This window comes from Anabrus simplex, chromosome 6 (assembly GCF_040414725.1).
Source record: "Anabrus simplex isolate iqAnaSimp1 chromosome 6, ASM4041472v1, whole genome shotgun sequence".
Lineage (NCBI taxonomy): Eukaryota > Metazoa > Arthropoda > Insecta > Orthoptera > Tettigoniidae > Anabrus > Anabrus simplex.
In genome coordinates, this window is record NC_090270.1 from 265,490,648 (window position 1) to 265,502,767 (window position 12,120).

The following is a 12,120-nucleotide window of genomic DNA, read 5'->3' on the forward strand; positions in this document are numbered from 1 at the left end:
TTATAAATGTCCACCAAATTAGTGCTCATAATAAAACCTCTCTGGTTCGGCATTCAAGACATTAAACATTTCGATAAACTTACAAAATTGAAAATACAAAACATCTGACGAATATGAAACATTTGATGAAACTTGCAATCCAAGCTTATTTAACTCTGCTTCCACTCACTTCGACACGACACGATACCATTGACAAGAATAGGATCTGAATCGGAACCTCCCCGTTCTGAGATATATTATTACATTTCAATTTCGAAGTAATTATCAAAGTTAAAAAAGAAAAGGGGGGGACACTATTTATGACAACTTACACAAATTGTGACAATGAAGACGAGTGCGAGGCGGCCAGCAGTAATACCTGCGAGGTACAATGCGTCGCAGTAGTAACAATGTGGACGGGTCAAATTGTTGAGGCTTGCGATAAGGGAGCCTGAGAAAGTGGAAGAGGATTAGCAATGTATAAGGCGCCCAGAATGGTATGAAAGGAGTAACTACTGGAATCTTCTAATTGTCTAAATAAACAATGTAACTGATGTACGGGCGACGGATCACTGACAGTTGAATCATGGGTGGTGGTGGTGGTGGTGGTGGTGGTGGTGATTATTGTTTTAAGAGGAAGTACAACTAGGCAACCATCCTCTATATAACACTAATCAGAGGGAAAATATTGAAGGGGGCCGACACTTCGAAAAATGAAGATATCGGCCAAAGGAAGACAAGGGCCGAAGGGCGTGAAAATGAAAGACTCCCTAGCCCTCGCAAACCTAATAGCGTAGGAGTCGGAAAAGAACAAGACTTGACCAAGGGAGGTCGGATAGGATAGATGAAAGTGAGGAGCCTGGCACAAGTAAGTGGAAGAAACGCCAGGACTCAGCTGAGGGCCCCGTGGTCGCCAACCCACGCTCCAAAGCTCAGAGCCCATGGGGCTTGTAGTCCCTCAGTCCGCACGCCATTGAGCCCGGGAATCGAACCCCGCATTGGCAAGACCGGCTCACCCTTATAATCAAATGAACACTGCTAGGAAATGGATATTACATGTGCAAAATAGAGCATGGGACGTCGCACCGCAGTCTCTACGACTGCACGCGTTCTTCCTTTGTTACTCTGTCTACGATTGTTGCAGGACAGATTTCTCCCTATTTCATATAATTATATATCAATCAATCACTACTGATCTGCATTTAGGGCAGTCGCCCAGGTGGCAGATTCCCTATCTGTTGTTTTCATAGATTTTCTTAAATTATCGCAAAGAAATTGGAAAATTATTGAACATCTCCTTTGGTAAGTTATTCCAATCCCTAACTCCAGTAGCGGCGATTAGGGGGGCGAGGGGGGGGACAGTCGCCCCCTACTTTGTGGAGAAAACTTTGCATTTGTATTCCATTTTAGCTGGATGAAACAAGGAATTATAGGAATTATTAAAACAAGCAATTTGTACAAGCCCTGTTGATTTATCAGCTAATTATTTGTTTTAATTAGTTAATAACGAAATTATTAGCGGAAATACGCAACAAAGTCGTTCACGTGGTTAACCGATTTGTATAGCGCCAGTGGAGACTTTTTATGTGCTGTGAGGAAAAGTACGCGCACATTCGTTAGTCTGGCAGTCTCTTTAGTGTCTGTTAGTTTGTTTTAGTTTTTAGCCAAATACTAAATTATTTTTAATTATATAATCACGCCGTATGTCTATCTAATTGTAATACATGTGTAATATTGTTCCTCTCGTGAAAGTTTTATTGTATAGTATTGAATCAAAATCTCAAATAAATATTATCAACACAGTAAATTTGTTAGGCTGAGAAACTTTACCGCTCTGTCGAAATTCCATTTAGTAGCTTTCTTTTCCAGTTTTAATGTATAACGTATATACAACCCCCCCCCCTATATCCCACAAACTCGCGTACTTTGTTGTCTACATTTTTTGCCCCCCTACTTCTATTTCCTAATCGCCGCTACTGCCTAACTCCCATTCTTATAAACGAATATTTGCCCCAATTTGTCCTCTTGGATTCCAATTTTATCTTCATATTGTGTTCTTTCCCACTTTTAAAGACACAACTCAAACTTATTCGTCTACTGATGTCCTCCCACACAATCTCTCCACTGACAGCACGGACCATACCACTTAAACGAGCAGCTCGTCTCCTTTCTCCAAAGTCTTCCCAGTCCAAGATTTGCAACATTTTTGTAACGCTACTCTTTTGTCGGAAATTTACAGTTCTTGAATCAAGTAATCTTGATGAGGGTCTCATACACTGGAACCTACTCTACTTGGGATCATACCAGAGACTTATACGACCTCTCCTTTACATCCTTACTACAACCCCTAAATACCCTCATAACCATGTGCAGAGATCTGTACCCTTTATTAACAATCATATTTATGTGATTACCACAATGAAGGTATTTTCTTATATTAACACCTAGGTACTTACAATGATCCCCAAAAGGAACTTTCACCCCATCAACGTAGTAATTAAAACCGAGAGGACTTTTCCTATTTGTGAAACACACAACCTGACTTTTAACCCCGTTTATCATCATACCATTGTCCACCGTCCATCTCACAACACTATCGAGGTCACTCTGCAGGCGCTCACAATCTTGTAACTTATTTATTAGTCCGTACAGAATAACATCATCTGCAAACAGCCTTATCTCTGATTCCACTTCTTTACACATATCATTGATATATATAAGAAAACATAAAGGTTCAATAAAACTGCCTTGAGGAATTCCCCTCTTAATTATTACAGGGTCAGATATAAAGATTCGCCTTCTGTAATTGTCTGAGTTCTATTTTATAGAAATATAGCCACCCATTCAGTCACTCTTTTGTCTAGTCCAATAGCACTCATTTTGTCAGTAGTATTCCATGATCTACCCTATCAAATGCCTTAGATAGGTCAATCGCAAATGCAGTCCATTTGGCCTCCTGAATCCAGGATATCTACTATATCTTGCTGAAATCCTACAAGCTGACCTTCAGTGGAATAACCTTTCCTAAACCCAAACTGCTTTCTGTCAAACCAGTTATTAATTTCGCAAACATATCTAATATATAATCAGAAAAAATGCTTTCCCAAAGCTTACATGCAATGCATGTCAAACTGACTGGCCTGTAATTTTCAGCTTCTACTATAGCAACTCTCCGTTCATTTGGTATAGCTCCTTCAACCAAACAATAATCAAATATGGTACTATCTCCCAACACATTGCCTTTAGTATAAGTTATCCCAGAAATCTTATCAATTCCAGCTGCTTTTCTAGTTTTCAACTATTGTATCTTACTGTAAATGTTATTGTTATCATAGGTAAATCATAATACTTCTTTAGTGTTACTCACATCCCCTATCTGGACATTACCCTTGTAACCAACAATCTTTACATACTGCTGACTGAATACTTCTGCCTTTTGAAGATCCTCGCATACACACTCCCCTTGTTCATTAATGATTCCTGGAATGTCCTTCTTTTAACTTGTTTCTGCCTTAAAGTACCTATACATACCTTTTCAATTTTCACTAAAATTTGTTTGACCACCAATTATGCTTGCCATCATGTTATCCTTCCTAGTAAGTTACTTCAATTTCTCCTTACTTCCATAACCATTTCTAACTCTATTTCTTTCCAGTCTGCACCTCTTTCTTAGTCTCTTTACTTCTCTGTTATAATATAGTGGATCTTCACCATTCCTTACCACCTTTAAAGGAACAAACATATTTTAACATTCCTCAACAATTGCTTTAGACCCATTCCAGAGTCTGTTTACATTTTTATTTACCATTTTCCAGCGATCATAGTTACCGTAACTTATTAGAAATTAGAGTGCTTAAGTTTCAAAAATATTGCAGAGTATTGTAGTAAGTTATTATAAATTAGAGTGCGTATTCTATTATTTTGAGTAGTCTTGTGAATTTCGAACTTTATTGTAATTTCCATTTCTGTTTGCGCTTAGTAATTACCTGTTATAATTAGGATGCGTCTGAACGTAGTTTAAAATTATTGTAGTGTAATACAGTATCTTATCAAAATTAGTGTGTTTATTCTATTACTGTGAAGTATTTGTCTAGTATAGGGTATTATATGTGTTATTTGTAGTAATTCTCTTACTAGAATTCTGTTCTAGTAATTAGGGTAGACTTAACTGCAGTTTAGAATTGTGTAATTCTTGTGTATTATTTTCTATTTTCAGTAATTAACAACAACAATGTCCATCCTGTTAGGGTGTTGTAGGAAAAAATCGTACAGCTAAGTAGTATTGTAGTGTAGAAGTAGCCTGTATTAATTACCTTTTGGTCCGGTGATCTTTGTGAACTAACCTAGACAATATTTATTTCCTTTAATTTTCTTTGCACTTTTCTTTTCATTATTCAGTAGAGAATTGCTAAGGAGAACAAGTGTAGGAACTGTGGGGTGGTCAGGCATTAAGGAGTATGAGGGAGGAGATGGAGAGTTTGAGGGAGATAATTAGATTTGTCCAAGAGGACAGGAAGGAAAGTAGGCCTCCCTCAAACAATGTACAGGATACAGTGGTTGTGAAAGAGGGATGGGATGTAAACGGGGAATTGTAGAAAATATGTGGTCTAATGTTTTAAGTGGAAGGAGATTGCGGGCTAATGGCTCTATTCAGGATCAGAATTCAGGACAGGTGTCTTGAGAAATCGGTACGAGTCACTGCAGTAAGAACAACCGAGGGAAGATGAGGAACAGGGAACTGTTGCTGAGAAGTGTGGAAGTAGGAGGAAGGAAAAGGGTAGGAAAGTGAAATGTGGAGTAGTGGATAGGAAAAGACAGGTGGGACAGGCTAATGGGATGGAGAAAATGGAAGAGAAACTACCTTCTACAGCTGTCAGGAAAGATAGGACTGACAAGGAGGGGAGGGGATCAAATTAGGTGGGTAGGTTTGAGACTCTGGTCATGGGTGATTCCATCGTTAGACATGTGGGGAAAGTGTGTGGAGGAAAGGGAACCAGGGTAGATTGTTATCCAGGAATTAGGTTAAGGCAGATGTTGAGGAAAGTAGAAGATTAGGAGGAGGAAAATGAGAAGGTGGTAATGTTTCACGTTGGTACTAACAACGTAGGACAAGCGGGTACCAACATAGTTGGGGGTGTGTGGGATCTGGTAAATGCAGCACGGGTGAAGTTTAAGGAAGTGGAGATTGTTAGCAGTGGAATATTGTGTAGGAGGGATACCGGCTGAAAGGGGATTGGGGATTTAAATGAGACTATGGAGTGGGTATGTGGGAAACTGGGATTGATATTTCTAGATCCTAATGCGTGAGTAGGAAATAGAGATCAGCGCTCAGATGACCTTCACTTAATCCACAGTGGTAGGCCTACATATAAGTTAGGAAACTTGTTTATTAGAAGGGTTATAGGGAGGTACCTTCACGGAAACGGGGTGGCCTAGGGAGCAGTGATAAGGGAACAGGGAACTGGAAATCAAGTAGAGATGACATAAAATATTAGTGTTCAACTGCAGAAATATTTTAGAGAAAAGAATAGGATTACGTAATTTAATAAATATATATTTACCAGATAATGTAATAGGAGTTGAATCATGGCTGAGAAATGATACAATGGATGCATAATTTTTTTCACGGAACTGGAGTGTGAATCGTAGGGATAGGATAGGAATGGTGGGAGGGGGAGTATTCATTCTGGTGAAAGAAGAATTTATAAGCTACGAAAAATTTTAAGATGACAAACATGAAATTCTAGGTGTAAGGCTCATCTCTAAAGATAATAAGCAACTTGATGTCTTTTGTGTGTACAGATCGGAAAGGGTAGCACTAACGCTGAGTCAGAATTATTTGATAATATATTCAGCTATGTCGGAAACGATAAGGAAAGGAATGTGATTGTAGCATGTGATCTCAATTTACCAAATGTCAATTGGAAACGTAATGCGAACGACAGGAAACATGACCAACAAATGGCAAATAAGTTAATATAGGAAGGGCATTTGATTGAGAAAGTTATGGAACCAACTAGAGTGAAGAATATTCTAGATGTGGTGCTGGAAAAAACCAGATGAGCTCTATAGAGATACCGAAATAATTGATGGTATTAGTGATCACGAAGCTGTTTTGTGGTAGTTAAAAATAAATGTGAAAAAAGAAGGTATTAAAATTAGGACTATTGAGCAGTAAAATATGTCTGAAAAATCAGGCATGAGAGGTTTTTAAAAAGTAACTATGATCGGTGGAAAACGGTAAATAAAAATGTAAACAGACTCTGGGATGGGTTTAAAGCAATTGTTGAGGAATGTGAAAATAGGTTTGTATCTTTAAAGTTGGTAAGGAATGGTAGAGATCCTCTACAATATAACAGATAAGTAAAGAGACTAAGAAGGAGGTGCAGGTTGGAAAGAAATAGAGTTAGAAATGGCTGTGGAAGTAAGGAGAAATTGATGGATTTACTAGGAAATTTATTCTAGCAAAGAAAACAGCTAAGGACAACATGATGAGAAGCATAATTTGCAGCCATACAAATTTTAGTGAAAAATGGAGGAGTTTATATAGGTACTTTAAGGCAGAAACAGGTTCCAAGTAGGATATTCCGGGAATCATTAATGAACAAGGGGAGTATGTATGCGAGGATCTTCAAAAGGCAGAAGTTTTCAGTCTACAGTATGTAAAGATTGTTGGTTACAAGGATAATGTCCAGGTGACTAATACTAAAGACGTATTCAATTTTAACTATGACAACAATGACATTCACAATAAGATACAAAAGTTGAAAACTAGAAAATCAGCTGGAATTGATAAGGTTTCGGAGAATATACTAAAGACAAAGGGTTGGAATATAGTACCATATCTAAAGTACTCATTTGATTATTGTTTGCATGAAGGAACTATACCAAATGAATGGAGAGTTGCTATAGTTGCCCCTGTGTATAAAGGAAAGGGTGGTATATATAAAGCTTAAAATTACAGGCCAGACAGTTTGACATGCATTACATGTAAGCTTTAGGAAAGCATTCTTTCTGATTATATTAGACATGTTTGGGAAATTAATAACTGGTTTGGTAGAAGGCAGTTTCGGTTTAGGAAAAGTTATTCCACTGAAGCTCAACTTGTGGAATTTCAGCAAGATATAGCAGATATTCTGGATTCGGGAGGTCAAATGGACTGTATCACGATTGACCTATCCAAGGCATTTCATAGGGTAGATCATGGGAGACTACTGGTAAAAAACGAGAGCAATTAGACTAGACAAAAGAGTGACTGAATGGGTGGCTATGTTCCCAGAGAATTAGAGTATGCGAAGCTTTATCTGTCCCTGGAATAATTAAGTGGGGAATTCCTCAAGGCAGTATTATTGGACCTTTATGTTTTCTTATATATATCAATGGTATGTGTAAAGTATTGGAGTCAGAGATAAGGCTTTTTGCTGATGATGTTATCCTGTAGAGAGAAATAAACAAGCTACAACATTGTGCGAAACTGCACAATGACCTCGATAATTTTGTGAGATGGACAGTAGGAAATGGTATGATGATAAACGGGGCTAAAAGTAAGGCTGTGAGTTTCACAAATAGGAAAAGTCCTCTCAGTTTTAATTACTGCGTTGTGGGTTGAAAGTTCTTTTGGTGATCATTGTAAGTACCTAGGTGTTAATATATGGGAAGATCTTCATTGGAGTAATCACATAAATATGATTGTAAATACAGGACACAGATCTCTGAACGTGCTAATGATGGCATTTAGAGTTTGTAGTGAGGATGTAAAGGAGAGGGTATATCTAGGTCTCAGGTAAGACCCCAAGTAGAGTATGGTTCCAGTGTGTGGGACCCCACCAGGGTTACTTGATTCAAGAATTGGAAAATATCCAAAGAAAAGCAGCTTGATATTTTCTGGGTATTTTATGACGAAAGAGGAGCGTTAATTTTTAATATTTATTTATTTATTTATTAGATACAGCCTACGGAGGGCCGTTTTACACTAATAATAAATTTAAATAAGTATAAAAGATGACAAATGTATAAACAACAATATTAAGTAACAACTATAAATTAACAATTTTAACAGTAACATATGTTGCAATGTTTGGGCTGGGAAGACTTGGGATAAAGGAGACGAGTTGCTCGACTAAGTGGTATGTTCCGAGCTGTCAGTGGAGAGTTTGCGTGGAATGACGTCAGTTGACGAATAGGTTTGAATGGTGTCTTTAAAAGTAGGAAAAATCACAATATGAAGATAAAGTTGGAATTCAAGAGGTAAAATTCCGGCAAATGTTCGTTTATAGGATGGGGAGTTAGGGATTGGAAGAACTTACCAAGGGAGATGTTCAATAAATATCCAATTTCGTTGCAATCATTTAAGAAAAAGCTAGAACAACAGATAGGGAATCTGCCACCTGGGTGACTACCCTAAATAAAGATGATTGATTGATAACCGATTAACTTACTGCCTATTGAGCAGAATCAAGGTTTCCCATACCCGGAGGCAAGGTGGGGCCGCGGCCCAACCCCCTCTAGCTCTTAGGGAAAGACAACAATCCAGTGTAGTCACGTGTTTTCCTTTCAAGAAAACGATTTAAAAGCCAGTATTACATAAAAGCGGTAGTACCGTCCACCACTAACCGGCAGGGTATACCGTGGGTTATTCTACCGCAGAATACAAATTGCCATTTATCTTCCAAAACATTAAAATTACTACGTACCTCCCCAGGTCTGGGCCCCCCTCTAGAAACTGTCATATGGGCGCCCATGAGCAGAATGTTTATTTTAAGGAAGCCGCTGATAATCTACTGACTGGGAGAAGTACGAATGTAGATCCCGAAGGAATAAGAGACATAACACTTTGCTGCAGCAGTAACTGTGCGTTTGTATTCTATGCGGAGCCGTCTACATTTTACAAGCCGGAGTCATGTAAGTTTTGCAACGTCCAGCGGAGGCGGAGGCGAAAGCGCGGGAGCTATCTGTGTATGTTGATGTGTAGTGAACTTCGTGTTGTGTTTATTTGTATTTTTCATGGATATGTTCGAGAATATGTAACAACGTAGGTGACTGAGTGACATACGTAGAACCTATTATCGAAATACGTGAAGGCATGCCCGAATTTGGGTTATTAATAACACGTTTCGTGTATTTGCAGATGCCCAGAAAATGTTGTGTTCCTATGTGTCGTAGCAACTATGACATCAAAAAGGATGGTTATGTTACCTCATTTAGGTTTCCTTCTGATGAGCAATTAAAACAAAAATGGATTCGTCAAGTTAAGCGGGATAATTGGGAACCTGGGAAGGATTCAGTCGTGTGTATAAAACATTTCATAGATGATAGTTTTTCAAAAGGGGAAAAGTTTTGTGATAGTAAAGGCAATAATAATCAGATAAATGGGATTGTAAATAAAGGGTACCGATCTCTACACATGGTTATGAGGGTGTTTAGGGGTTGTAGTAAGGATGTAAAGGAGAGTGCATATAAGTCTCTGGTAAGACCCCAACTAGAGTATGGTTCCAGTGTATGGGACCCTCACCAGGATTACCTGATTCAAGAACTGGAAAAATTCCAAAGAAAAGCAGCTCGATTTGTTCTGGGTGATTTCCGACAAAAGAGTAGCGTTACAAAAATGTTGCAATGTTTGCGTTGGGAAGAATTGAGAGAAAGAAGAAGAGCTGCTCGACTAAGTGGTATGTTCCGAGCTGTCAGCGGAGAGATGGCGTGGAATGACATTAGTAGACGAATAGGTTTGAATGGCGTTTATAAAAGTAGGAAAGATCACGATATGAAGATAAAGTTGGAATTCAAGAGGACAAACTGGGGCAAATATTCATTTATAGGAAGGGGAGTTAGGGATAACTTACCAAGGGAGATGTTCAATAAATTTCCAATTTCTTTGAAATCATTTCGGAAAAGGCTAGGAAAGCAACAGATAGGGAATCTGCCACCTGGGCGACTGCCCTAAATGCAGATCAGTATTGATTGATTGATTGATTGATTAAACCTAATGAGCTTCTTCCTAATGCATGTCCAACTATTTTCCCAAATTTGCCCAAATATTTGTCATCAAAGAGTGTAAAAAGAAAAGATCCTGAAGATAGGAGACTGGAAATTAAGAGTAGGGAAAACAAGAGGAAAAGAAATTTGGAGGAATCAAAGCTTCAAGATGACTTAATAGCTGACTTTAATCATTTAAGATCCCTTCTTCATACCAAAATTGACATTTCAGTAAGGCAGATCAGTATCTGTAATGAATTTCTTTGCATATACAGATTAAATCTGGATGATTTGCCAAATGTAAGTAATTTACTAAAAATTCACCAGGATATGCATGTGACTGTATATGTTAATAGTTATCAGGTGTCATTCAAGGAAATTAAATGTTTAGCTGATGGTAAAATCTCCAAGTGGTCTCAGCTAAATGAATATTTATTAAATTATACAGGAGCCACTGCTAGTAGTGTTAGTGTTGAATGTGTACAAAGTAATGTACTTAAAATGCTTGACAAGCTCATAGAGTTTTGTGAGGTTAGCAGTGAAAGCACAGACTTCTCATCTAACCTGGTTTTCTTAAGGGAACAATTCGAACTTTGTACTAAAAGGAAAAAGAGTTACTCAAAAAGTACATTGTTCTTGCCTTTATGTTGAACTGTCAGTCTCATGCTGCTTATTGTTCTTTGCGTGAGAGTGGTACACTGATACTACCACACCCTAAGTACCTTGAAAAATTAGCAGCAAATTTACAAGTGTCACCTAATTCGGAAAAGGAAAACAGAAACTTTCTTTACCGAGTGAGAACGAATTTATCAGACATTGAAAAATATGTAGTTTTAAGTCTTGATGAAATTTATGTGAATCCCTCTCTTGAGTACAAAAACGGAGTACTCATTGGTCAAGCCAAGAAGAGCCCTTTACAAGAAGCAAGAACAATACAAGCTTTCATGGTGCATTCTGCATTTGGATCCTTTAAGGAAGTTATCTCTCTCATCGCAGTGAAAGCACAGTCCGGAGATATTTTATTTAACCTGACAATGAATGCTCTGACACTTGTTCAGAATACAGGACTAATTGTTATGTGCATAATATGTGACAACAATACGATAAATAAGAATATGTTTAGCAGTATGTGTTCATTGTTAGGAAGTGAAAGTCCATATTGTGTACCAAATTCCCAACACAAGAATTTACAGATATTTCTCATGTTTGATCCTGTACATATATTTAAGAACATCAGGAATAACTGGCTGAATCAGAAAGACAGAGACAAAACTTTTATTTTCCCTGATTTTGAAGTAGATCAGATTATCCGTAAGGCGTGCTTTAATGATTTAAGGAACCTTTATGTGTACCACAGTCATGCATCCAACCTGATTGCTATAGCTTTTAAACTTAATTGTACACTGACTGACATAGCAAATGCAACACCAAGAAGGAGTGGTCAGAACTTTATGCCAATTGCAGGGTAGACTGACATCACTGAGGTATGCTCATGATGTGAAATGCGCCGCTGTGCTGCGGACGTAGCGAACGATAAATGGGACACGGCGTTGGCGAATGGCCCACTTCGTGCCGTGATTTCTCAGCCGACAGTCATTGTAGAACGTGTTGTCGTGTGCCACAGGACACGTGTATAGCTAAGAATGCCAGGCCGCCGTCAACGGAGGCATTTCCAGCAGACAGACGACTTTACGAGGGGTATGGTGATCGGGCTGAGAAGGGCAGGTTGGTCGCTTCGTCAAATCGCAGCCGATACCCATAGGGATGTGTCCACGGTGCAGCGCCTGTGGCGAAGATGGTTGGCGCAGGGACATGTGGCACGTGCGAGGGGTCCAGGCGCAGCCCGAGTGACGTCAGCACGCGAGGATCGGCGCATCCGCCGCCAAGCGGTGGCAGCCCCGCACGCCACGTCAACCGCCATTCTTCAGCACGTGCAAGACACCCTGGCTGTTCCAATATCGACCAGAACAATTTCCCGTCGATTGGTTGAAGGAGGCCTGCACTCCCGGCGTCCGCTCAGAAGGCTACCATTGACTCCACAGCATAGACGTGCACGCCTGGCATGGTGGCGGGCTAGAGCGACTTGGATGAGGGAATGGCGGAACGTCGTGTTCTCCGATGAGTCACGCTTCTGTTCTGTCAGTGATAGTCACCGCAGACGAGTGTGGC